Source organism: Ambystoma mexicanum, chromosome 5p, assembly GCF_040938575.1.
Source record: "Ambystoma mexicanum isolate Mex_15411 chromosome 5p, UKY_AmexF1_1, whole genome shotgun sequence".
Classification (NCBI taxonomy): domain Eukaryota; kingdom Metazoa; phylum Chordata; class Amphibia; order Caudata; family Ambystomatidae; genus Ambystoma; species Ambystoma mexicanum.
The window spans coordinates 1182140038-1182146552 of record NC_090930.1 but is presented as its reverse complement, the minus strand read 5'-3'; positions in this window follow the sequence as shown (position 1 = coordinate 1182146552).

Here is a 6515-nt window from a genome sequence, read left to right as displayed (position 1 = left end):
TTGTTTTGTCTTTCAGATGCGGGATGCAGCGCCGAAGGTCTCCGGAGCGTACGAAGAGTAGGTAAGCCTTTGCCTTTCAGATGCCGGAATGCTAACCTGTTCTTTCTTGTCTTTATAGGTGTTGCTGAAGACTGGATTCAGGATGGTAAGCCTTTGCCTTTCAGATTCCGGAATGCTAACCTGTTCTTTCTTGTCTTTATAGGTGTTGCTGAAGACTGGATTCAGGATGGTAAGCCTTTTTCCTTAGGCCCAGGACCGGATGCGGAAGACACGATGAGCGTTCTGCTGCAGAGGTTGCAGAATAACGCAAAGCAAGATTCATCCACCGGGTGTGGTTTAAATAGCCTCCTGTAGTGCTTAGGTGTCTCCTTCCACAGCCACGCCTAAGTAAGAAAAGAGTTCCTGGTAAGAAAAGAGTTCCTGCCTTCCAGAAGAGTTCCAGTGTTCTGAATCTAGGGAGTGGCTCCAGCCCCACCCAACAGGAAAAGTAGTTCCAAACAGAAGAGGATCAGAGGCTCAACTGGCAGGCAAGTAAGCAGCATGGTCTGCTGAAGGTAAGTCCACCCAAGCATTATGAGCCTGGCGCTTCCAGCGCTGGGACTGGGCATATTTATGAGCCTGGTGCCACTGGCGCCAGGACTGGGTCCAAAAGGTCCCAATTGGGACTGGTTGGCACTCGGAACCTGGGTTATGGATCTGCTTCCAAGGGAGTTGGGAAAACCCTGACCTTTTGGAAGCAGAGATCATGACAGCCTAGCTGAATGAAATCGTTTCTCAATACATAGGGCTGCACATATTTGCAAAATTACTGCTGCGATAAAGTGCGGACCATTATCCGACCAGATTATCCTCGGGAGCCCAAATCGAGGAAAGAATTCTTTTACCATAATCTTTGCAGTGGTCATGGCGGTAGCATCTTTGACGGGGAAAGCCTCGACCCATTTACTGAAGGCACAAATAATTACAAGAACATATTTTAGATTATTACATCGCTCCATTTCAATAAAATCAAAGTGTATAACCTCAAAGGGGACAGAAGGGGGCCCAAAACTTCCCCTTGGAGTCACTGTCCCCTTACCCACATTGTGCTGCAGGCAGATCATACGGTTCTGGACGTGCCTCTTTGCAGTGTCCAGAATCTTGTCATTCACCCAAACCTGTTCTAACATTCTCGTGAGCTGCTGGGCACACACATGCGTAGGACCGTGTGCCATCGTAACCATTGCCAATACATAAGAATCAGGAAGCAACCATTTTCCTTCGGATGTATCCACCCAACACCCTTCGTCATCCAGTTTCCCCATTCCTTCAGCCCACCTTTTAGATTCTTCTATTGTGGCACCAGTTTGAATATCTCGCACAGACCCAATACCTTCATCCATTATGCAAGCATCTCTCACTTCCCTCGAGGCATACATGTCCGTGCTAAGGTCTGTGGCCGTTTGTCTGGCTATCAAATCCGCAAAAGCGTTCCCTTTGCCCACATCATCTATGACCTTGCAATGTGCTGCACATTTCATGATCGCTAACTGTTTAGGGAGTGAGAGTGCCGAAAGTAATTGCACTATCAAGGGGCCATGCTGAATCTTGGTCCCATGTGAGGTCAGGAACCCTCTTTCCGACCAAAGCTTTCCGAAGTTGTGAGCCACCCCAAATGCGTACTGGCTATCAGTATATATATTGACTCTATGCCCTTGGGAAAGTTCACAAGCTCGGGTCAACGCTATAATCTCTGCGGCCTGCGCAGAGTTATGCAAAATTCTCTTCGTTCAATGTAGTAACTGCATAAGCAGCTGTAGATGTACCATTCGAAAGTTTGAAGCAGGAGCCATCACAAAACAGCTCCCCTTCTGCATTATCCAAAGGAGTATCTATGAGATCTATCCTGCCCTTTGTTTCTTTTTCAGTGGTATAAAGGCAGTCATGTAATCCTTCATCACCGCAAACAGTGTTTTGCGGGAAAGGTAAGAGTTCAGCCGGATTAAGAACACAACACTTCTTAATTTGAATATGAGGGGCAAACAGAATTAGTTCATACCTTGTTAACCGTGCTGAAGTGAGGTGTTGCGTTTGAGTTTTGTTTAATAGAATATCAACAGAGTGAGGTACCATCAAAATTAAATCATGGCCTAGGACCATTCCCTCACTCTGTTTTACAGACGCGACAGCAGCAGCAACAGCGCGCAAACATCTTGGCAAAGCGCATGCGACAGGATCAAGGGCGGAGGAGTAGTAGCCGCACGGCCTATTCTTCCCTCCGTGTTCCTGTGTTAACACAGCCAAAGCACATCCATCACATTCATGCACAAACAACACAAAGGCCTTGTCATAATTTGGAGTACCCAGAACCGGTGCCGAACATAGAGCGGTTTTGAGAAGCTCAAATGATCGTTGATGTTCCGATTCCCATGGCAGTGGCAGAGAAATGCCCTTCTTCGTCAAAGCCAGCATCGGTTTTATCACTAGTGCGAAATTCGGGATCCACAACCTACAGTAGGAAGCCATACCTATCAGGGCTCTGACTTCTTCTGTGTATTTGGAACAGACATGCCAGAAATGTGTTGTATTCTTTCAGGTGTCAATCTTCTTCCCTCCTTTGACAGGAGGTAGCCTAGATAGGCAACCTCCTGACAACAATATTGACATTTTTTAAGCAAAGCTTTGTGACCATTTTTAGCTAGGTGAACAAGCAACAATACGGTGCCTTCTTTACAGGCACTCTCAGAGTCTGCAGCCAAAAGCAAATCATCAACATATTGAAGCAGCGTGCAAGTAGGTGGCAATTCAAGCGTGTCGCGCTGCTCTTTCAAGGCTCTACTATAAATACTAGGACTTTCAGTATACCCTTGAGGTGCCCTTGTAAATGTAAATGAGCGTCCCCCTAAGGTAAACGCAAACAGATATCTGCTTTCTTTATGTATAGGGATACTAAAGAAAGCGTTTTTTAGATCCACAACGCTAAAGTGCGTAGCTGTAGCAGGGATCATTGTTAATATCGTCGTCACATCAGGCACAATTGGAAATTGTGGGGCGACCACTCGGTTAATAGCATGAAGATCAATTATGAACCGGTATGGAATTGCATTGTCGCCTTTCTTATATACGGGTAAGATCGGACTGTTACACAAACTACCTGTAATCTCCTCGATCACCCAACGATGTACAAAATCGGAGACAATGCATTTCAAAGCACGTTCGTCTTCGACTGATATTTTATACTGCGGGATGCGTGGCAGTTTCACCCCATGTTTCAGAACTATTTTAACGGGCTCAATATGTAACACTCCAACATCATTGTCGTCCACCGCCCACAAACATTCCGGGACAATGCTGAACTCGGGAGGTAAAGGTCGAATCAAGAACTGGGAGTTAGGAAGTTGCTGAGGTGAAACCGTTAGCCGTACTCCATCCGAAAAACAATGAATTACTGCGTTCAATTTCTTTAACAAATTCAACCCCAGAAAATTCTCTCCACAGTTCGAAGTGAGAAGAAAAGGACAATGGTCCGTAAAGGGACCCAAAGAAACAGATACCGGCGTAGAAACCGGACAGACAGTTGGTATACCAGAAAACCCTACAGAAACATTTGTTTGCCCTGACAGTGGGATGTTTGGAACCCGAGAATGATCAATGGAGCACTTCTGTGCTCCAGTGTCAATCAAAAACTGGTGTTTCCTATTCCCTACTAATAATTCAACATAGGGGCCTTTTTGATTAACGGGAATAGGCGAAGGTTCCAAACCCTGCTTCGGGCAATCCTAATAAAACGGAGCCTCGTCAGAAGGAAGCTCTTCAGAAAGGTAGGCAGCAGAAGGGTGATCAAATATGTTTCTCGAGTCCATACTCGAGGTCTGATTTTCCCGTGAAAAAGGTTGCTGAGAATCCTGTAAAAGCTGACCCCTGTCAGGGCCCCCTGCTCCAGGGCGGCCCCTAGGTCGCCTACCCATACTCCCAAACGCACTGTTTGACCTTTGGCGAAGGACGGGGCACTGTGATCGCCAATGACCTTCCTGGCGGCAATAAGCACATTGATTAATATTCACAGGACTCAGAGGAGCATTTCCTTTTGGAACGTACTGACCTCTAGTCTGTGTCGTACCTCCTCTGGGGTTTCTAACAATTTGCTGCAATAATACTTTGGTTTTCAAATCTCCCTTTCTCTTTTCAATTTTTTCCTTCTCATTATTAACACGGTTCTCATAATACTGAGCCATGTGCAAAACCTCAGATTGAGATTTTGCCTGCCAAGCGCTCTCGGAGGACATAATCTGTGACTGGATGTCAGGTAACAATCCACGTACAAATTTGTCCACGAACAACCTTTTCCCCGACTCTGTACCTAAATCCTGTCCACTGAAGTCAGAAAATACTTGCTCGAATCTATTAAAAGATTCGGTGGCGCCTTCAGTTTTCCCTTGGACACAGGCAGTAAGCTTGTTCCAAATAATCCTTTTCTCTGGAATTATAGTTTTTAGTTTAGCGACAATCCTATCAGGTAAAGTAAGTATTACCTGTGGCGGTTTTTCACTAGCTGGTTTTTCTCCATCAATTCTAATCATATTAGCCCACGTATCTCCCAACCCCGGCACATCATCTATTGTCCGAACCTGTTTCCATACATCTACGGGTAGGAGTACAGGGAATAACAAGTAAATGTCACTCAAGGTGAACACAGAGGACTGTAAAACGGACTCTATTTCTTTGTAAAACCCTGTTGGGTTTTTCCTAATATCGGGAACTGATTGTCTAATTGTGTTCACTTCCTGTCATGAAAACGGGACGTGAACAAATTGCGATACATAATGTGCAGGGATATCCACAGCGGGGGCACCAGTCCCAGCGTTGGCGGGGATCTCAACTTTTGGGACAAAGGTCGGAGGGACCTCTCTCATAGGCAACTGAGATATAGGTACCTCCGGCCGCTTACTAAGCAATAGAGCCAGGTCGAGCGCTAAGGCAGCTGTAGAAGTGTCGGGCGAAAAAGCCCTTTTACAAATCCCCAATAATTCTATGGGGCAACTTACCTTCTTTCTTACGCATTCTTCTGTACCATCACCTGAATTACCTTTCTTTGCATTTCTACTGTATACTGACTATACGTGTCATATACTTCATCTGGCGGAATCGATGAATCCGAGATCCATCGAACCGCATCTTTGGTACAAATTCATACTTCCTCAGGTGCTGCTCTACGGCATGGAAGGAACCGTTTCTGTACATATATTCTATCGTCTTCATCATCCTCATCTCGTGCTTCTTCAAAATCTTTCCTAAACTCAAACAATCTTTCAACATGTCCATATACTTTCTGCTCTGTGTCCCTCGAAAGTGCCAAGGCATTCAGATCTCTCACCCCTTGTGGAAGATCCGAATTTTGTAATCTACCCCACATCACACACAAATGAGTCCCCAAACCTTCGATAAAAACATTTTTCTCGGGAAAACTATTCAAATTAGATAATGTGGAAAAAACATTAGCTTGATCACCTTTCTCCATGCAATGCTTAGCCCATGCAAACAATTCCTGTTTCTTATCTGCAGAAACAGTACTGCGAGTCACAATCTTTGACCCTGCACCTGGATCGACTTCAATCAATACGGGGCCACTCGGGAGCAGAGGTATAGGTAAATTTAACAAAGGTGCAACTATCGGTGCAGGGGGAAGGGGCGGTGCGATAGGCGGAGGAACAACAACCAAAGGACTAGGAACAATAGGTTGTATAGGGGGAACAGGAATAACAACAGGTGCGACAGCAGGAATGGGCAGAGCGCCCAAAATAGGAGCATACGGAGGTGCCGCTGAGGCATCAGGCCTGCGTTCATTTAATAACTTCTCAATAAATTCCTCAGAAACATGGAAATCTTTAGAGGGGTAAATTTTCTGTATCCCGAGTGAAAAGGCTCTATCCATATTTTTAACTGATTCTGACCGCTTTTCTTTATCATATAATAATGCTTTTTCAGCGTTTGTTTTATGACGACGTGCATGTTTATCCTTACTTTTAAGCTGCTGTAATGCTTCTTTCTTCCAATTCTGTAACACATCAAAGGCTGCTGGTCTAGCCTTTTTCTTTAACAAGATCGATTCTAAGTATTCAATACGGGGGATCTCAAAACTACCGTTGATTGGCCACTGAAATTCGGAGGCATGTCTGGTCTGTCTGTGCCAAATATCATTAAATACTATACTTCCAATGCCATACTTACAGTACATAGTACACGCCGGCGACCCCTCCTGTGGTGCCGGGCGGCTAAATTCCAAGGATTGTCGATCGCTGTGGAACAGAGCCCTAAAGCAGCTAGAAAATTTCCCAGGCATTTCACAAAAAATTGGTGTTACCTGGTTCAATAATTTTGTCTGCAGATACAATACGCCAAATTCAAATTGTCAGGGTTAAATTAAGAGCCGGGTCACGACTACACCTGACCAATCCTAAGGAGGACCGTACGGTTTACCAAAGAACTTACCTAACAAATTTTACCTTGTGTTTGGTGGTTTCGGCAAATCTGCCCGC